Source organism: Silene latifolia, chromosome Y (assembly GCF_048544455.1).
Source record: "Silene latifolia isolate original U9 population chromosome Y, ASM4854445v1, whole genome shotgun sequence".
NCBI classification, from domain to species: Eukaryota; Viridiplantae; Streptophyta; class Magnoliopsida; order Caryophyllales; family Caryophyllaceae; genus Silene; species Silene latifolia.
Window position 1 is genome coordinate 225,944,471 of NC_133538.1, and position 22,560 is coordinate 225,967,030.

Consider the following 22,560-nt stretch of genomic DNA (forward strand, 5'->3'; position numbering starts at 1 on the left):
TAGAAGAATACTAATCTTACTAAAATTGACCCCAAAATTATTTTGGTCTCTTGCTTTTTCGGTCAAGAGAGGAGGAAAGAAGGAGTAATTTTTCTCTCTAAAATTCTATATGTTTTAGATGTGTAAAAGAATGAATGAATACACCATACTATTGTAGTGTATATTAGGGAAATTATAGAGAAAAACCCTTGGCCTTTTGCTCTAGGAAAATCGGGTAGAGGGTGGGAAAAGGGGCCAATGCATGACCAAGATGCTCTTCACAAAAGCAACTAGGTGTGCATGGCTATCATTTAGGTTAATGATTATGCTCCTTTTATAAATTATAAAACATAATATAAACCCCAACCCACCCCATAATTTCGGTACATATTATGTAAAATGGAAAATCCATTTTACACATTATTTTGTCAAATTTGTCACATGTAACATGTTCCATGACATTATGTATATAAAATGTATTTTTAACAATTAAAAATCAACATATTAATAAAATATGTCAATTATAAAGTTAACCTAGTAATTCATAATTACTTGTACCGTAGTGGGTTTCCGAGTCATAATTTACAACATTCTGTATTTATAATAATCTATTCATTCCGTTTCAATTGTTTCCGTAAACAGCAATTTCATCTAAGTAATAAAACAATTCGATCACTTAGACCGACTCTTATTTAATCAAATTACAATGAGACACGTAAATATTACTTTCAAAATCGTCCGTCAATTTTTAAGTAATTTAATTAACTCGTATCGTCATACGATTAACTAAATATTCAATTAAGAGTGTTACCCTTTAGGTATGACCGAAGGGGAAAAACTGATCACCACCGTCGCACGACAGTAATGTCAAACTCTAGTCAGCCAATCATTACCGATATGTGTAGACCAGTTGACTGTAAAATATTACTTCCCACATGTATTCTTAAAATTGAGACTTAAACATGTGATCATCATGATCGACAGTTGTGATCGCATTATTGTCGGAGGGCACATATTCCAACAGTGAGAAATTATTTAGTCATAAAATAATTACAAATCTTATGCATGCAAACATAAATATAAGTAGAGAAGAAATCATCAATCCTTACTATAATAGTTTCGGAATTTGGGCACAAGTAAGATCTCCTTCTTACTTGTTCTTGAGCTTCCTAATATTAGATGAACAAGGATTTAAGCTTAGAATCTCTCCCAAAGACTTATACCCAAGATGACCTCTTAATAGATTAATATTATTTGATCTAGAATAATAATAATCTTCACTAAAAATTGACCTAAAACTTATTATTGTTCTCTTGTTTTTCGGCCAAGAGAAGGGGAGAATTGAAGTATTTTTCTCTCTTATATTTTAGAATGAATGTTACACTAGCAAATATTGTAGTGTAAGAGTAAAAAATTAAGCAAAACTTTTTGCTCTTTCTTATGGGAAAAACCAGACATGGGGGAGGGGAAATGTCCAATGCATGCTCTCCTTTTCTTCCCAAGATAAAGCTATGCATGCAAGGCTAGGTCTAGGTTATTATTATTGTCTTTTCCACTTATTATATAACACAATAAAAACACTAAAAGACCCCCTCCACTTCGGTACATACATAAAATGGATGAGACCATTTTATTTGTGATTTTGTCAATATGTCATGTGACATATTGCATGACATTTTATAAATATAGAATGTATTTTTAACAATTAAAAATGAAATATGTCACTTATAAAAATAACCTAGTAATTCATAATTAATTGTACCGAAAAAGTGTTTCCGAATTATAAACTACAACATTTTTGTATTTATAACAATTTATTCATTCTGTTTCGATTGTTTCCGTAAACAATAATTTCATCTAAGTAATTAAACAATTCGATTACTTAGACCGTATCTTATTATAATTAAATTACAATAAGACACGTAAATATTACATCCAAAATCATCCGTCAATTTTAAGCAATTTAATTAACTCGTATCGACATACGATCAATTAAATAAACAATTAAGAGTGTCATCCTTTAGGTATGACCTAAGGGGATCAACTGGACACCACCGTCGCACGACAATAATGTCAAACTCTAGTCAGCCAATCATTACCGATATGTGTGGGCCAGTTGACAGTAAAATATTATATCCCACGTGTATTCTTAAAATGAGATTTAAACATGTGATCATCATGATCGACAATTGTGATCGCATTATTGTCGGAGGACACATATTCCAACAATCTCCCACTTTTCCTCGACAAGTGTGTGTCACCAATTATCTTGTCCTATTACTATCTCCCACTCAATGCAAGGTGTCTTTCAGGTCGTACTTGCAAGTGATCATATCGATAGTGGTTTCCTCGATCTGGAGAATAACTGATTGACCGGAATTATCTACCATAGATACCTTCCGAGCGTGGCCACGCATTTCCATTTATTTCTCCTCGAGTGTCCCTGAGATATCGTTATAACCCTAACAAGGGGTGGAAAATTCCTATCGCACTTATTCCCTTCGACTAGCCACAACCATCATAACCCAAAATATGCCCATTTGACCCCATTTACGAAGGTCGTAGTAACATAAATCAATGTTAATCTGAAACTGTGTCACCTTAGGCGAACAGTCTTTAGTCAAAAGAATCGACTCATTATAACACTATAGTAGCTCTCGCCACGACCAGGCTATATAAATTTTTAGAACCCTATAAGCGTTCATAAGGCCCGACAAAGTGTTCCTAACAGTCTGCCTATGTGATCGACTAGTCATCTCACATGATTCCATGGCACTTGAACTTGCCATCAATCGCATCACACTCTAGTCACTTCGAGACGTCACCTCATACAAGTGACTATGGGCGAATACTATGTTAATCCGTGTTCACTTTAACAGGGTTCAATTGTTACTACAAACCGTTTGGATGTAACAATGTATAAAGAAAAGATAAAAGACAAATGTGATTATGAACATGAACAAAAACAACACTTTTAATTTCATTTCAAAATCTAACACAAACTAGGTACACGTTTAAGACCCATGGACACCATATGTCCATTGTCTTTAGCCTGCGATAAAGGCTTGGTGAGCGGATCGGCTATGTTGTCATCCGTCCAAACCTTACATATCGCAATTTTCTTTCTTTCAATGAAATCTCTAATTACATGATATTTTATAAGTACATGTCTAGATCTATTACTAGACTTTGGCTCTTTAGATTGGAAGATCGTCCCACTATTATCACAATAGAGAGTGATGGGATCATTGGTGGTAGCTACTACTCTTAGACCTTCCGTGAATTGCTTGATCCATACAGCTTCATTGGCAGCTTCTGATGCCGCAATGTACTCAGCCTCCGTTGTTGAATCCGCAGTCACAGCTTCCTTGAAGCTTTTCTAGCTAACAACACCACCATTGAGCATAAAAACGAAACCAACTTGTGATTTCATGTCATCTCTATCCGTTTGGAAACTTGAGTCCGTGTAACCATTAACACGGAGCTCGGTGTCTCCTCCAAACACTAAGATAGAATCTTTAGTTCTTCTCAAGTACTTAAGGATGTTCTTGACGGCTATCCAGTGACTCTCATCTGGATTTCCTTGATATCTACTCGTCATGCTCAAGGCATACGAGACATCAGGACGTGTGCATATCATGGCGTACATGATTGATCCAACAACGGAAGCATAAGGGATCAACTTCATGCGTTCAACATCATGGGGTTTGGTGGGCGATTGAGACTTGCTCAATATTGTTCCAGTTACCATTGGTACCAATCCCCTTTTTTATTTGTCCATGCTGAAACGTCAAAGAATCTTATCAACATAAGATTCTTGACTTAGTGCCAATATCCTCTTGGATCTATCTCTATAGATCCGGATACCTAATATGCGTTGTGCCTCGCCTAAATCCTTCATTTGGAAATGGTTACCTAACCACTTCTTAACAGAAGACAACATTGGAATGTCATTTCCAATGACTAGTATGTCATCGACGTACAATATTAGGAGCACAACATTGCTCCCACTGAATTTCATGTATAAACAAGGTTCCTCAACACTTCGAGTAAAACCATTCTCTTTTATCGCATGATCGAATCGATGATTCCAACTTCTAGATGCTTGCTTAAGACCATAAATGGATCTCTTAAGTTTGCACACTTTGTTAGGATTTTTAGGATCGACAGAACCTTTGGGCTGTATCATGTACACCTTCTCTTCTAAATGCCCATTTAGAAAAGCGGTTTTGACATCCATTTGCCATATTTCATAATCATGAAATGCGGCAATCGCTAACAAAATCCGTATGGATCTTAGCATGGCTACGGGGGCGAAGGTTTCATCATAATAAAAACCTTGGACTTGGGTAAATCCTTTTGCCACTAACCTAGCTTTGTAAACATCATCATGTCCTTCTATGCCATTCTTGACCTTGAAAATTGACACGTCTGTCGCGTACCTGTCAAAAATAACCAACTGGCTCTAACTAATATAGCTAGGGAAGTCGGGTCGAATCCACAGAGAGGTAGGAAATTGTCCGCTAAAACTAGGTTCGTCAAGGTAACCAATTTGGGGGTTTATAAAATGTGATTTCTAAACTAAAGGACAAGGAAAAGAGAAATAAAAAGAAAAGGTTTAACAGATAAAGGAGAATAGCTAAGACAAATGGTTCACCATAATTATCTGGTCGAGTAATCTAGGTCCCAGGTCAATGCAGTATGGTCTAAGGGGTAGCGAATGTCACCTTTCGGTCCTTAATTCACCCTAAAGTGTAAACAGTTTAACTTTCGCCCTCGCTGCAATACTCTATCGTTCGCTACTAGTCTGCCTCTTCCAACCTTTCGGTCCAGGTCAAGGTCCACTAAGAATAAGGGTCTAACCGCGTTGACTCGATTAGGCAATTACAATTAATTGTAGCATTTAAACAACAAAGACGATACTGGCATTAACCTAGTAGATCGATTACCCTCCCATCATATTATGGATCCCCTATAGTCTTAGCATAGGGGATTTAGCTACTCATGACCGTCGGGTTAACAATCACAATAACCAAGCAATTAAACCTAAACATGGTGATAATACTGTGGGGGAACTGATTGAACAATTCTAAGGCAAGGAGAAAAGGATTTAAAAGCAGTGAATATGATTGAGAAATAAAAATAGATTGATAATACCGAATCCGAGTAGCAAATGTAGAAGATAAAAATCCAAAGAACAGTGATCAAAGTAGCAGTCCAAAATGTACGTAATGAAGAGAGATGAGTAACGTCGTTACTCTCCTCAATCTTATACTAGAAAATCGTCTTAAACCTAATCTATGGACTAATTTCAAAAGCCCATAAAAGATTAGGCGGAAAAAGACTAAAAGCACACGAGGACCTCTCGATCGACTAGAGAGCTTACTCGATCGAACTCAAATCACTCGATCGAGCTAGAACAGCCTCTCGATCGAGCAGAGAGCTTACTCGATCGAACTCAAATCACTCGATCGAGCACTGCTTGTAGAACGTCCTCGATCGACTCCTTAAACTGGTCGATCGACCAGTCTTGAGTGTGTAGAGCATTCGATCGAGCAGTAAACTACTCGATCGAGCTATATAGGCATGTTAGGACTTGAATTGCTTTCCAAACTCAGCTCATACGTCTTCCAATTGTTAGATTTCCAAGCTCCAGCTCCTTCTTTCCATAAATGCGTGCAATTGGGACAGTTAAGGCTCGATTTAGCTCCTCTTCGGTCAATTCCTGCAATTTACAATAAACGGACCAAAGTAGAATATTCGGGGGCATTTGTAGCCAGATGCTACATAAAAAGCATAGAAATACGTGCTAAAATAGGCTAAAAAGACTATACATTAGGCACGTATCAAATCTCCCCAAACCAAACCTTTGCGTGTCCCCAAGCAATTATGAATGCAACTAAGGGTGAACAATGGAAAGGGACCAACGCATCAGCTACAAATCATCCACTAGAACCAGTTTAATGCAACAGAATGACAAAATGGCAACTGAAAAGCGCAAATGAGTTAAATTAATGTTCAAGCTTACTGAACCGTCGACCTTGCAAGATTCAAAGATGTCGGACTCTCACGGGTCGCTCGTCACTCAAAATCAGGCACAAGGTGAGTATGAATGTGAAAGATAGGAAGAAGCAAGACACTCGCCTAACTCGACCTATAAGAACATGCATGCAGTTAACATGAATAAAGTCTCTATAACCGTACATATGCATTCCAACCACACTAATGACCAAGACACGTGCCGAGGACTTACATTTGGGTTAGTGAGGTAATGGGTAAGAAAGGGCTAAAATGAATTTGGATATGTGGAGTTAATAGCCAAGCTAGCAACAACGGATCCAAATATAGACTGCATCCCAACTTCGTACTCATAACAGCAAGAAGAAACGGTGCAAAACCATGCACTAAACTCACAAAACACCAAAAATCGTCAACTCCCCATAAAATATAAATAAGACATGGGAGTGTGAAACATTGTGCAATTTCCATTCCGTTTCAAAAATAATCTTTCTGTGTTTCTTTTTTTTTCTTTCTTTTCTTGTTTTCGCATTTCTTGTTCTCTTTTTCTCTTCTCTTTTTTTTCTTTTTTCATTCAACATTTTTCTTCTTTTTCTTTCTTTCCCTTCAATCTTTCCACCATCTTCTGAAATCAGATAAAATAACCATATTGCAATAGCACATTCCAACAACTACTCGTCACTAGCTCGGCTAGGGTAGGAAGTATTATAGAAAGTAGTTGATAGGACAAGAAGGCAATTTGGCTATGTGAGGCTCATGGGTAGAATGAAATAGGGGACTGCCTCTCCTAACACGTGTCACCATCCACAGACCGAATGCATACAGGTATTAAGAAGACTAGACTCATGCTTATGCAAATTGATGTTACATGTCTTAGAGAGAGTACTACTCACATCCTAGATGAAACCGGTTATGAATGTCACCAGTTTATAATGCTCTAACCTCAGAATGTAATGTAGCTTGCCGACATAATGAATCGAGTCTATTCGTTCAGATAAGAGAGAAAAAAAAACTCGTAAATTATGCACATAATCATGCCAACTAAATGTCAAGACTATGCAGGGCTCAAGTAAGGGTTCAAGGTAGTGTCAGTGTTCAAACGTTCCGACTCAAAGAAAACATGAAATTTTTGAAAATTTTGAAAATTTTGGAATTTATGGAATAAACAACAATGCATGCGGAAATAATAAATATGGAAGCAGAAATGCAAGAAAACATGCAGACACAGATATGGATGCATACCTCCCCAAACCAAACCGTACAATGTCCTCATTGTACTAAAGATAGCGAAAGAAATGCAAACTTGAAAGGGAAAGGAAAAGTGGAGTCGGAAAACTTACAAAACGTCGTAAGGAGGGACCTCCCCAAACCGACCATGAACATGGGAGGTCAAAGGAAGTCAAGCAGTGGCTCCAATAACGTAAGACAGCAGCTGGAGATCATAACTACTCGATCGAGCGCCTGGAACAGCTCGATCGAATGAACCAGTGTATAGGAATGGCTCGATCGAGGGACAACCCACTCGATCGAGTAAGCACGGGTTTGGATCTGGTCGATCGAGGAGCACATCACTCGATCGAGTAACAATCAGAAAGTGCTCGATCGAGCACAAAAGCAGTCGATCGAGTACTTCAACCTGCAAAAGACGCATTAAAAGCAAGGAAAATATAGAGGAGGTTCATAAACAGCGTCTAAAGTTCAACGTAAAGCTAAAGAAAAACAAATAATTCAACAAAAGTACAAATAAAACTGTCCTGGCTGCCTCTCGGAGAGCGCTGGTTTAGGAGGTCCCGCACGACCTTTCTGGAATCAATTTACTGGCGCGTCGAGTTCGTCGAAGCGCAAGACTTCAACGCGGTTGTCCGCTTCACTCGCCTCATGGTAATGCTTCACATATTGGCCATTCACCTTGAATCTATGACCCTCGGAATCTTCAAGCTCCACGGATCCAAATTTGGTAACAGATGTCACCGTGTATGGACCGCTCCACCTGGACTTCACTTGCCGGAAATAGTCTCAACCGGGCATTAAACAAAGAACACCTTCGCCCCCACATGAAACTCCCGAGGTAGGATTCTCTTGTCATGCCATCTCTTCGTATTTTCCTTGTAAATGCGCGAGTCATCATAGGCATTAAGCCCGAACTCTTCCAATTCATCTAGCTGCAAAAGAAGATTCGACCACACAATTTAGGATCATAATTAAGCTCGCGGATTGCCCACCGAGGCCTTACATTCCACTCAGCGGGTAAGTGACACGATTTCCCATAAACTAACCGATAAGGTGATGCACCAATTGGTGTCTTAAAGGCAGTTCTATAAGCCCATAATGTGTCATCTAGCTTAAGACTCCAGTCGTTCCGTGATTTAGAAACTACCTTAGACAAGATCTCTTTCAACTCGCGATTAGAGACCTCTACCTGACCACTAGTTTGGGGATGATACCCCAAACCACGCCGGTGTTGGACACCAACTCTAGACAGTATGGAAGTGAGTTTCTTTTCCTTAAAATGCATCCCCCCATCACTAATGGCGACCCTAGGGACACCAAAACGGGGGAATATGATCTTTTTGAACATTTTTATCACGGTCTTACCATCACAATGAGGTGAAGCAATTGCCTCAACCCATTTTGACACATAGTCTACACTACTAAGATGTACCTGTTACCTTTCTTCGGACGGAACGGTCCTTGGAAATCAATGCCCCAGACATCGAAAACCTCAACCTATAGGATGCCGTTTTGTGGCATCTCATGTCTCTTCGAAATATTCCCCGATCGTTGGCATGCATCGCAGTGAAACAAAAGACTTAGCGTCGAAACAAAGAAGGCCAAGAAAAACCGGATCGAAGTACCTTAGCCACGGTGCGCGATGGACCGTGGTGGCCACCATATGAAGAGGAGTGACAGCCTTCCGGGACTATTTTGGTCTCCCACTGCGGAATACACCGTCCTCGTAGAGACCGTCTGCGCACATTCCTTAAACAAGTAAGGATCATCCCGGAGAAGTACTTGCTTAGCGTTATCTGAAAACGCTTCTTTTGATGAGAAAGGTCAGGCGGCAGGCGGCCACCGACAACGAAGTTAGCTATATCTGCATACCAAGGTTCTTGGTTAACAATAGACGATATAACAAAGAATTAAAGTATCGTCTGGGAAAGAATCATCAATGGGTAGAGAATCTTCCCCTTCTTGTCGCATCGGCCCGCGACAAGTGATCCGCTACAACGTTCTCAGCTCCTTTCTTATCCTTAATCTGCAAATCAAACTCCCGAAGGAGGGGTATCCATCTCGATGGCCGTGGTTTAGCCTCCTTCTTAGCAAGGAGGTGCCTCAAAGCTGCATGGTCGGTAAAAACATTGACTTCGACCCAACTAAATAAGTACGAAACTTCTCTAAGGCATAAACTACGCTAACGACTCCTTCTCGGTGGTAGTGTACTTCACTTGAGCCTCATCCAGAGTTCGGCTCGCATAGTAAATAGCATTCAAGGCTTTGTCTTTCCTCTGGCCAAGCGCCGCACCTAGTGCATAGTCACTCGCGTCACACATGATCTCAAACGGCAAGTCCCGGTTGGGAGGTCGTATGATCGGCGCGGAGACTAAGGCCTGCTTTAACTGTTAAAAGCGAGAAAGACAAGCATCGATAAACACAAAAGGGGCATCCTTAAGCAACAGCTGTGTAAGTGGTTTAGCAATTTTGGAGAAATCCTTGATAAACCGGCGATAGAAACCGGCGTGACCAAGGAAGCTCCTCACCCCTTAACATTAACGGGAGGTGGTAATTCTTTGAATCACTTCCACCTTTGCTTTATCAACTTCTATTCCCCTATCCGAAACTAAGTGCCCTAAGACAACTCCCTCGTTGACCATAAAGTGGCACTTCTCCCGATTCACACAAGGTTAACCTCAATACAAATACTGCAACACTTTCTCAAGGTTAGACAGGATAGTCGGAAAAATCACTTCCATATACACTGAAATCGTCCATAAAAACTACCATGATAGACTCAATATACTCGAAAATATCCCCATCATACACCTTTGGAAGGCGGCGGGCATTGCACAAACCAAAAGGCATTCGTCGATACGCAAAACGCCCTTAGGACAGGTAAATGTGGTCTTAGCACGATCGTGCTGGTGGATGGGAATCGAAAGAACATGAATACCCATCTAAATAGCAGAAAAATTTATGAGAAGCTAACCTTTCTACCATTTGATCAATAAAAGGAAGGGGAAAGTGATCTTTCTTGGTGGCGGCATTCACCGTAAATCGTAATCTATGCACATCCACCAACCAAATCACTACTCGGGTAGGTATTAATTCATTCTTCTCATTCTTAACTACAGTTATCCCTCCTTTCTTCGGGACTACCTGTACTGGCTTACCCATCTAGAATTACCTACAGAATAATTAATACCTGCATCCAGCAGCTTCTTTACCTCAGCCATCACAACATCCTGCATCTTCTCAGTTCAAATGACCGACCCTGCCTGCAAGGTTTGTGATCCTCCTCCAGCTCTATCCTGTGCATACAAATATCGGGACTAATACCCGTGATATCATCCAGTGAATAGCCCATTGCCTTCCTGTTTTTCTTAAGCACAGCTAACAAGGAGGTCAGCTGGTCATCACTAAGCTTGGCACTGACAATGACTGGATACTGCTCTGTATCGTCTAGGAAAGCATATTTAAGATGAGAAGGGAGAGGCTTACGTTCCGGTACCTTTACCTCAATGGAGCAAAGAGTGCTGATCATTTGTTCCACCTGCTCTCCCTCATGCTCATCTAAATCATCAACAAGCAAATCCAACTCACCGTCGTCGTCGTCTGGGCTATCTGCACACTCATCAAAAAGCATAAGAGCTTCCAGCGGGTCCTTCGTAAAAGAACCCGACCAGAAGTCATAAATAGACTCGTCAATGATATCGACCGAATAGCATGTGTCCTCTATCATTGGGTGAGCTAAAGTACTGGGCAAACTGAATGTGATAGCATCATCCCCCACTGCAAGAGTCAGACGCCCTTGTCTGACATCAATAACAGCCCCAGCCGTACAAAGGAATGGCCTTCCTAAGATAATTTGGGTCCTAGTGTCCTCAGCTATATCCAAAACAATGAAATCCACTGGGATGTAGAGCTTGCCTATTTTCACGGGCACGTCCTCTAAGACACCTAAGGGCCTCCTAACAGATCTATCACCATCGTAGGGGTAATGTTAGTCACTTTGAAGTGACTCATCTTCAGTTTCTTGCAGACAAGAAGGGGCATGACACTGACACTGGCACCTAAATCGCAAAGGGCCTTATCAATAACCATATTACCTATGACACAAGTAATAGAAAAGCTGCCCCGGTCTTTCATTTTTGGAGGGGCCTTATTTAACAGCAAGTTACTCGACTCTTCCATAAATGAGATCGTCTCAAATTCACTCAAATTTCTCTTACGCGTCACAATATATTTCATAAACTTGGCGTAAGTGGGTACCTGAGTAACAAGTTCGGAAAAAGGTACAGTTACCTGGAGGTTCTTCACGATGTCCACGAACTTACCGTACTGTTGCTCGATCTTTGCGTCTTTCAGACGACTTGGGAAGGGTACCCTGGTAGCGATGAGCGGTCCTGCAGCCTTTTCTTTACCCTTATCAATGTGTGACGTCTCCACAGCAGGGGAAGATGACACGGTGGTGGTGTTAGATAGAAGATTAGAATTTCCGCCACTTGAAGTACTCGTTCGAGTACCTTTGTTGCTCGATCGACCTTGTTCTTCACTCGATCGAGTGATATCTTCAGCATGGTTGTTCGATCGAGTAATAGTGTCACTCGATCGACCGTCTTGGAGTTCTGCACCTCTCGATCGAGCACCATTGTCACTCGATCGAGTTACTGGACGATTAGAACCCCTCGATCGAGTAGAAAAGTCACTCGATCGAGTGGTTACTGCACATGCAACAATTATTTCCTGCAAGAACTCGTCTAGACCGTCATCTGAGTCTTCATCAGCTGTCAAAACCTGGCCTTCTTCATGAATAAGGTCATTTTGAAAATTCATCGCACTGGCTGGATCGCATATTGGAAGAAACTTGGCTTGATCCGTCACGTGTGTCAACCGCGCGACTTGCTCTTTCAATTCGATATAACCGTATCGGACTTACGTGACATACTCATCATAATGGATTTCAACTAGGCAATTTCTTCTCTTGCAGAGGGAGACCGGTTGTGTGGTGCGGCGTAGAAGGGGTAGAGACGCTCTTTATCTCTTCATATAGTTGAGAAAAAGGAACCCCTTGCTTGTACTTCTTGTAAGCAAGGGCACGCTCTATACTTGCTACACATTCATAAAGGTCATGCCTTTCCTCGCCACATCTACCGCATGGCTCTGTATGCTCTGTAATCGTAGGCATCTTGGAAAATAGGCTACTAACCTGCAAAACTAATCAAAGCTTCGCAAAAAATGAGATCAGCCTCAAGGAATGAATTCCTTGAGACGAGAGACAAACTTAATTTAAGCAACAAAAATGCGCCACCTCCCCGACAACGGCGCCAAAATTTGACACGTCTGTCGCGTACCTGTCAAAAATAACCAACTGGCTCTAACTAATATAGCTAGGGAAGTCGGGTCGAATCCAAAGAGAGGTAGGAAATTGTCCGCTAAAACTAGGTTCGTCAAGGTAACCAATTTGGGGGTTTAAAAAATGTGATTTCTAAACTAAAGGACAAGGAAAAGAGAAATAAAAAGAAAGGGTTTAACAGATAAAGGAGAATAGCTAAGACAAATGGTTCACCATAATTATCTGGTCGAGTAATCTAGGTCCCAGGTCAATGCAGTACGGTCTAAGGGGTAGCGAATGTCACCTTTCGGTCTTTAATTCACCCTAAAGTGTAAACAGTTTAACTTTCGCCCTCGTTGCAATACTCTATCATTCGCTACTAGTCTGCCTCTTCCAACCTTTCGGTCCAGGTCAAGGTCCTCTAAGAATAAGGGTCTAACCGCGTCGACTCGATTAGGCAATTACAATTAATTGTAGCATTTAAACAACAAAGACGATACTGGCATTAACCTAGTAGATCGATTACCCTCCCATCATATTATGGATCCCCTATAGTCTTAGCATAGGGGATTTAGCTACTCATGACCGTCGGGTTAACAATCACAATAACCAAGCAATTAAACCTAAACATGGTGATAATACTGTGGGGGAACTGATTGAACAATTCTAAGGCAAGGAGAAAAGGATTTAAAAGCAGTGAATATGATTGAGAAATAAAAATAGATTGATAATACCGAATCCGAGTAGCAAATGTAGAAGATAAAAATCCAAAGAACAGTGACCAAAGTAGCAGTCCAAAATGTACGTAATGAAGAGAGATGAGTAACGTCGTTACTCTCCTCAGTCTTATACTAGAAAATCGTCTTAAACCTAATCTATGGACTAATTTCAAAAGCCCATAAAAGATTAGGCGGAAAAAGACTAAAAGCACACGAGGACCTCTCGATCGAGTAGAGAGCTTACTCGATCGAACTCAAATCACTCGATCGAGCTAGAACAGCCTCTCGATCGAGCAGAGAGCTTACTCGATCGAGCACTGCTTGTAGAACGTCCTCGATCGACTCCTTAAACTGGTCCATCGACCAGTCTTGAGTGTGTAGAGCATTTGATCGAGCAGTAAACTACTCGATCGAGCTATATAGGCATGTTAGGACTTGAATTGCTTTCCAAACTCAGCTCATACGTCTTCCAATTGTTAGATTTCCAAGCTCCAGCTCCTTCTTTCCATAAATGCGTGCAATTGGGACAGTTAAGGCTCGATTTAGCTCCTCTTCGGTCAATTCCTGCAATTTACAATAAACGGACCAAAGTAGAATATTCGGGGGCATTTGTAGCCAGATGCTACATAAAAAGCATAAAAATACGTGCTAAAATGGGCTAAAAAGACTATACATTAGGCACGTATCAAAAATCCATTTGCATTGAAGAGGTCTTGCCCCTTTAGGCAAATCTACCAAGTCCCAAACTTGGTTTTCATGCATAGAATCCATTTCGGACTTCATTGCTTCAAGCCATAAGGAGGAATTTGGACTAGAGATTGCGACCTTGTAGGTGGCGGGCTCGTCACTTTCTAAAAGCAACACATCGAGTGTTCCATCTTCTTCGATAAGTCCCACATATCGATCGGGATGGCGAACTACTCGGCCCGTTCTTCTATGTGGAGGAGGGACAACTGCGTTAGAAGACGAAGGAACATCTTCTTGTGTCTCTACTTCGGTTTGTGGCTCTTGAACTTCATCAAGTTCAAAATTTCTCCCACTATGTCTCTTAGAAATAAATTCTCTTTCTAAGAAGACAGCTGATGTAACCATAATTAGAGCATATTTAGTCCCCGAATTAGCCTTGTTCCCATGCTTTTTAGTGCATATTTGGGTCATTTCTTGTCTTTAGTTCTTTGTTTTGCATATTGTTTGAGGTTTTGTGTCCTTGGTAGGAAAGGAGTGCAAACCTTGCATTTTCATGGCAAAATCAGGGTAAATTGATTGAATTCAATGACCAAGCATCAAGGAGAGACAAGATTAGAAGGCCTTTGTACATACTATAGTAGATGGGTAATGATGAGAAAAGATCCTTGCATCCCCGAGGAAATCCTCAAGGATTTTATGAAGAAAAAGGAAGAAAAGAAGAAGGAAAGAAACTGCCTAACAATCCGTGCGTCTTCCCCTGAAGACGCCCGTCCACCACCCACAACCCATGCGTCTTCCTCAGCTGGACGCCCAGGCAAAATCTCCAGAAGACGCCCGTCTTCACCTTCTAGACGCCCGTCCAGAAGCTGCCAAATCCGCCCGTCCCGTGCTAAAGACGCCCGGATTCTCAGACAGTCCCATTTCGTCTTCTTTAAGCTTCAAGGAAGGATGCACATCTTTTTCTAGACATCGGAGTCTCCCTACAGACCGGAGTCTCCCTAAAGAGACCGGCGATTCCGCAATAAGGGACTTAATCGTCATTTAAGCCCTTAGTTAACCCTAATTCATGCACCTAATCCCCACTATAAATACCCCATTAGTCTAATTAGAAGAGCATGTTCTTCATAGAAATCTTTAGTGTAGTTAATATCAATCAAATCTCTTTAATCTTGTAATCTACATTTAATCAAGTTTTAATACAAGTTTTATTTCCTAAATCTCTCTCTTGTTCATCCTTTATTTTGGGTAATTGAAGATTATTTTTGTTATTATTGAGAGATTGACAACCTCTCAATCAAGCATCAAGTACTTCTTTTATTCTTTGCTTTGTTATTGGAATCATTAGTAGGTATAATTCTCTTAATCCCTTTTTAATTATTGTTAATCACTTTCATTTATTCATCATGTTTCACTTTTTTGGTATGATTGACAACCTTGCTAGCATTCTCAACATGATAATGAGTGAGTAGTTTCCTTAGCTAGGGTTAATGGGTAATTAGGGGAAACCAACATGGGGAATGATTCATGCTTAAATTAATATTCTTTCATAGTTTATTTGCTTGCTTGTTGTGATCTCAACTTATGCACATGTTATGTTTGATGAAATGTGAGCCTATGAATCCTTGCATTTTTTACCCATCATCAATCTTTTCAATGTGAATTGTAAGACATAAACCAACTCGAGTCTCATTAGACCATGCATATTGTTGAGTAGGGAAGATTAAGTCGACTTGTAGGTGTTGTACAATCAAATCGATTCGGCTCCGGGACCCAAACTTTCCTAGGAATGTAAGACATAAACCAACTCGATCCATCACAATAATAATTGCTTGCTTATAACTTAAGAATACGTTTGTATGATCAATTACCCTGAATCCTCTTTGATCCCATGACACCCTAGTGCCTTTTATCAATTGTTTACATCCCTTTTAATTCATCTTGCTTGTTTACTTTCATTGCTATTTAGTTTAGTGATCTTCTACTTCAAACCCCAATTGTGACACCCCTTTACTAGTTGCAATAGAAATCTCATCTCAATTCCCGTCCCTTGGGATCCGACCTTTACTTGCCTCTTTACTAATTGTAGAGTTGTTTGTGATGTTATAAATTGTGTTTTGGTCTAGGTGCTCCTAACGACAAGTACTGAAAAACTAAACCCCACGAGGGAATCACACCGACCAAAAATGGCGCCGTTGCCGGGGACGGTGTTAACTTGATTTAGATTTTATTATATTGTTATTAGTTGTGTCTTTCTTTGCCTTGGGGAAGTAAAAATCCTCAAGGTTTGTTCTAATTGTTTTCGAGTTGTTTCATATTTTGCATGTCTAGAAGATCACAAGGTAACTTGTTACCCTTTGATCACGAAATTGAAAGGACTTTGACAACCAATAAAAGACTTGCTAGGAGAACTTTGAGAGGTATTGGTGAGGTTGTAGATATTCAACCAAATACTATTGAGTTGATCAACCCTTTTGCAAGAGAAGGTGAGGAGAACCCAACACAAAATCCAACACAAAATAAACCCACCATGCCTAAGTTTTCATCACATTCCGTACCACCGAGGAGAACCTACCCAATGGTACTCCCACACCACAACATCTAACCGAAAATTTTATTGCCAAATCCGCATTTATCCAATTAGTCGAAAGAAGCCAATTTGGGGGGATGCCTAGTGAAGACCCTCATTCTCATATGGAGACTGTTTGTGACTATTGTGATGCGTTTTCTCAAACCGGTGTAACTCAAGACCAAACTCGATGGGTCTTATTTCCTTTTTCTCTAATTGGCACCGCGAAACAATGGTTGAAAGGCCTTGATAAGGCTACTCTCGGAATTGATTCTTGGAAAAAGTTGACTCTAGCTTTCTACAAAAAGTTCTATCCACCGGAAAAGACTAACATGCTAAGAGTTCAAATTACGGGCTATAAGCAAAGGGATGAAGAATCTTTGTATGAAGCTTGGGAGCGATTCAAGGGAATTTGTCGCTCATGTCCTCACCATGTACTTAGAGAGTGGTTCTTGGTACAATAATTTTGGAACGGTCTATATGAAGATTCAAGGAACATTCTCAACATGGGATCAAATGGAATGTTCACCGAAGTTGATGACAATCAAACTTGGAACAAAATTGAGGAAATGGCGGTCCATAACTCACAATATAGTAGACCTCGCAAGGCTACTAGAGGAGGAAAGCATGAAGTGGACTCCATTACTCAATTATTCAAACTATTACAATGAAAACACCAAATTCCATCAAAATCTCTCATACAAAAGCCAAATTGTTCAAAACCCTCAACCAACATACACCCCACCTCCCATGAGAAACAAAAATCAAAGACCCTTTTACAACCAAAACCAAGGTTACCAAAATCAAACTCCATACAATCAACAAAATGACCAAGGTTTTGATGTTCAAAAAGCGGTCCTCCAAATGCAAAAGAATCAACAAGAGTTTTTCACTCAAACGAAAAAAGGATAGTCAAGCAAAGGAAATCACCATCAACAACATTCTAGCTCACACCAAAATGTTGGAAACCCAATTGACCCAACTAGCATCTTCAAGCTCACAAAGACAAAAGGGGCAATTACCACCTCAAAGTAATCCCCCAAGACATGAAACGGTTAGTGCCATTCACTTGAGGAGTGGTACAAGGTATGAAGCACCGAAGAAGCAGGTTAAGGTTGAAGTTGTGGAAGCTAGTGACAAAGAAGAAATTCTGCAAAACTCCAAGGATGGAGAACCATCAAAAGAAGAAATTTCAAAGAAAAATGAAGACAAGGTCAAGGAGTAGGAGCCCATTGTGATTAGACTTCCTTTTCCGAGTCATCAAGCCAAGCCCAAATTTGATGACCAACTTGGAAAATTTATGGAAATTGTGAAGAATTTGGAAGTCTCGATTCCTTTCACGGAATTAATCAATCACGTGCCGGCCTATGCAAAAATACATGAAAGACATCCTAACAAAGAAGAAGTCGATTCGGAAGCTTGAGACTATCGCCTTCACTAAGGTGAGTAGTGCAATACTTCAAGGGAGTTCACCTCCAAAACTCAAAGATCCGGGAAGCTTCTAAATACCATGTACCATTGGCGACACCACGATCAACAAAGCCTTATGTGATCTAGGGGCTAGTGTGAGTGTTATGCCGTACTCGGTGAGTAAAAGGTTGGGGATGGGAGAGCTTAAATGCACCAATATCACACTCCAAATGGCCGATTGATCGACGAAGACACCATTAGGGATATGGGAAGATGTTCCCGTAAGAGTTGGGAAATTTTTCATCCCGGTGGACTTTGTCATTGTTGACATGGAAGAAGATTCCAACATTCCAATCATTCTAAGAAGACCTTTCTTACACACCGCGGGTGCGGTGATTGATGTGAAGCATGGAGAGCTCACTCTAGAAGTGGGAGATGAAAGCATAACTTTCAATCTTGACAAGACCATGAGAGCTCCCCGTTTGCATGAACCATGTTTTATGGTTGATCATTATAGCCGGAAGGATGATAGGAAGATGTTAGAATTCCAATGGAAAAAGAAAATTGAAGATGCTCCATTCAAAGAGCAATTGAATTGTAACAAAGAGAGCTTGAAAAGCTCATCAAAGTCAAGCAATGAAGAGGATGGCCTCATTGGCCAAGATAAGGAATTGGGCGAGTCGTCTCTATCAACCCAAGAGATCTTTAGTGATCAATGACATGTCTGTCGCGTACCTGTCAAAAATACCAACTAGCTCTAACTAATATAGCTAGGAAAGTCGGGTCGAATCCACAGAGAGGTAGAAAATTGTCAGCTTAATCTAAGTTCGTCAAGGTAACCAAATTGGGTGATTTTTAATTGTGATGTCCTAAACTAATAAGAGGGTAAGGAAGAGAGAAAAAGAGAATAAAGATTAACCAAGGAGAGGAAAACAGCTAAGACAGACGGCTCACGATATTCATCCGGTCAAGTAATCTAGGTCTCAGGTCAATACAAATACGGCCTAAGGAGCAGTGAATATCTCCTTTCGGTCTCAATTCACCCTAGAGCGTGAATAGCTTAGCTTTCGCCCTAAGTACAATACCCTATTGTTCGCTACTAGTCTCGCCTTTTCGAACCTTTCGGTCCAAGTCAAGGATCACTAAGATATAAATGTCTAATTGCGTCGACTCAATTAGACAGATATAGTTAATTGCAGCATTTAAACAACAAAGACCAAACCAGCATCAACCCAATAAATCGATTACTATCCCTTCATAATTATGGATCCCCTTTAGTCTTAGCAGAGGGGATTTAGCTACTCACCATCATCGAATTAACAATAACAACAATTAGATAATTAAAACTAAACATGATAATAAAACTAACGAGAATCGAATTAAAGTAATTATGATAACAGTAAAGGGAAGAAAGTTTTAAAGCAAATGATTAAGAATTAAGAGATTAAAGTAGAACAATAGTACCAATCGTATCCAAATCTCAGTAGCAAAGTATAAAAGAAGAGCAAAATCCAAAGAGCAGTACCCAGTGGTAGAGTAAAGAGTAAACGAACGAAGAGAAGAGATAGAGCCCCCAGTTACGTTGTTCACTCCTCAGTCTTATACGAAAAATCCATCCTAAACCTAATCTATGGACTAATTACAAAAGCCCATAAAATAATTTGGCGGAAAATGTCTTTAGAAGGACAAACAACTCGATCGAGTGGAAATAAACCACTCGATCGAGCAACTATGCACCAATCCTCTCGATCGAGTAGAAATAAACTACCCGATCGAACACTTCTTGCTTTGTCTCCTCTACTAGCTTCTTGAACTGCTCGATCGAGCAACCCTGAGCAAATAAAGCATTCGATCGAGTAGGAAACCACTCGATCGAGCTATTTAGGCACGCTAGACTTTGAAACGCACGCGTCTCCAAAATGTTAGATTCCAAGCTCCGACTCCTTATTCTCCATGAATGCATGCAATTGGGACAAATTAGGCTTGATTTAACTCCTCTTCAGTTAATTCCTGCAAATTACATAAAACGAACCAAAGTAGAATATTCGGGGGTATTTGTAGCTAGATGCTACATAAAAAGTACAGAAATGCGTGTAAAAAATGAGGTAAAAACCTTATATAAAAGACACGCATCAAATCTCCCCAAACCAAACCTTTGCTTGTCCCCAAGCAAATATGAATGCAACTAAGAAATAACAGTGGAACGGGACCAACACATCAGCTACAAATCACCCACTAAACCAATTTAATGCAATAACTGACAAAGTGGCAAATGAGAAGTGCAAACGAGTTAAACGAATGTTCCAAACTTACTGAACCGTCAACCTTGCAAGATTCAAAAGATATCGGACTCTCACGGGCCGCTCGTCACTCAAAATCAGGCACAAGGTGAGTATAAATGTGAAATATAGACAGAAGTAAAGACACTAAACTAACTCGACCTATAAGAACATGCATGCAGTTAACATGAATAAAGTCTCTACAACCATACATATGCATTCCAACCATACTAGTGACCAAGACACATGCCGAGGACTTACATTTGGGTAAGTGAGGTAATGGGTAAGAAGGGGCTAAAATGAATTTGGATATGTGGGGTTAATAGCCAGGCTAGCAACAACAAATCCAAATATAATTGCATCCCATCTTCATACTCAATATAACAAAATGAAATAGTGCACATTCCATGCACTAAACTCAGTAAACGCCAATACTTGTCAACTCCCCATAAAGTATAGATAGAACATGGGAGTGAAAATCATTATACAATTTTTTATTATCCATATGATTTTTCATTCTTTTTCTTTTTTTCTTATTTCGCTTTTTTTTTCTTTTTCATTCTTTTTTTTTTCGTTCCATTTTTTTTTCAACAATTCTTTTTCTTTCATTCCTTTTTTTTCTTCCACTATCTTCTGAAAATCAGACAAAATAACCAAATTGCAATAAAACATTCCAACAACTGCTTGTCGCTAGCTCGGCTAGGGTAGGAAGTATTATAGAAAGTAGCTGATAGGACGAAAAGGCAATTTGGCTATGTGGGGCTCATGGGTGGAATGAAATAAAGGGGACTGCCTCTCCTAACATGTGTCACCATCCACAGACCGAATGCATGCAGGTATTAAGAAGACTAGACTCATGCTTATGCAAATTGATGTTACATGCCTTAAAGAGAGTACTACTCACATCCTAAATGAAACCGGTCATGAATGTCACCAGTTTATAAAGCTCTAACCTCAGAATGTAATGTAGCTTGCCGATATGATGAATCAAGTCTATTCGTTCAGATAAGAGAGAAACAAAAACTCGTAGATCATGCATATAATCATGGCAACTAAATGTCATGAATATGCAAGGCTCAAGTAAAGATTCAATGTAGCGTCAAAGTTCAAACGTTCCGACTCAAATTAAACGTGAATTTTTTGAATTTTTGAAATTTTTTCTAAATTTTTTTGAATTTTTTTTTATGATTTTTGAATTAAATAAGACAATAATGCATGCGAAAATAATTAAACGTGCAAGCGAAAAATCAAGAGAACATGCAGACAGACATAGATATGGATGCATACCTCCCCAAACCAAACCGTACAATGCCTCCATTGTACCAAAAATAGGGAAAGAAATGCAAACTGAAAAGAAAAGGAGGAGTGGAGTCGGAAAACTTACAAAACGTCATAAGGAGGGACCTCCCCAAACCGACCATGAACTTGGGAGGTCAAAGAAAGTCAAGCAGTAGCTCAATAGACGTAAAACAGCCGCTGGAAGACGAAACTGCTTGATCGAGCAACTTGGAACAGCTCGATCGAGTAACTGGCAAATGGAAGGACTCGATCGAGTAGAAAAACTACTCGATCGAGTAAACGTGATTTCTGCTTTGGTCGATCGAGTAAGAATATCACTCGATCGAGTGATCATTACCCCAAAAAGCGCTTGATCGAGTAGAAAACTGCTCGATCGAGTGAAGTAACCTGCAAAACACGCATTTCAAAGCAAGGGAGGCATAAAGAGTTCGTAAAACAGCGTCTGAAGTTCAACAAAAAGCTAAAGAAAAATAAAAGGTTCAACAAGAGTACAATAAAACAGTCCGGGCTTCCTCCCGGAGAGCGCTGGTTTATGAGGTCCCGCACGACCTTTATGGCATCAATTAACTTGCGCGTCTAGCTCATCAAAGTGCAAAACTTCAACACGATTGTCTGCATCTTTCGCCTCGTGGTAATGCTTCACATATTGGCCATTTACTTTGAACCTATGACCTTCGGAATTTTCGAGCTCCACGGATCCAAATTTGGTAACAGCTGTCATCGTATAAGGACCACTCCACCTGGACTTCAGCTTGCCAGGAAATAATCTCAGTCGGGCATTAAACAACAGCACCTTTTGCCCAACATGAAACTCCCGAGGTAGAATTCGCTTGTCAGCCATCTCTTCGTCTTTTCCTTATAAATGCGCGAGCTATCATAGGCATTAAGCCTAAACTCTTCCAACTCATCCAGCTGCAAAAGACGATTCTGACCACACAACTTAGGATCATAGTTAAGCTCACGAATTGCCCACCAAGCCTTACATTCTAATTTAACAGGTAAGTGACACGATTTCCCATAAACTAGCCTATAAGGTGATGCACCAATTGGTGT

At 40.2% G+C, this 22,560-nt stretch overlaps 1 non-coding gene across 1 annotated transcript; it reads right to left on the reverse strand.

Moving 5' to 3' along the window:
• Nucleotides 1–16,851: 16,851 nt before the first annotated feature.
• Nucleotides 16,852–16,959, reverse strand: LOC141635066 (small nucleolar RNA R71). The gene has a single exon (XR_012539773.1). It is a non-coding gene; the product is annotated as a small nucleolar RNA R71 (small nucleolar RNA).
• Nucleotides 16,960–22,560: the final 5,601 nt, after the last annotated feature.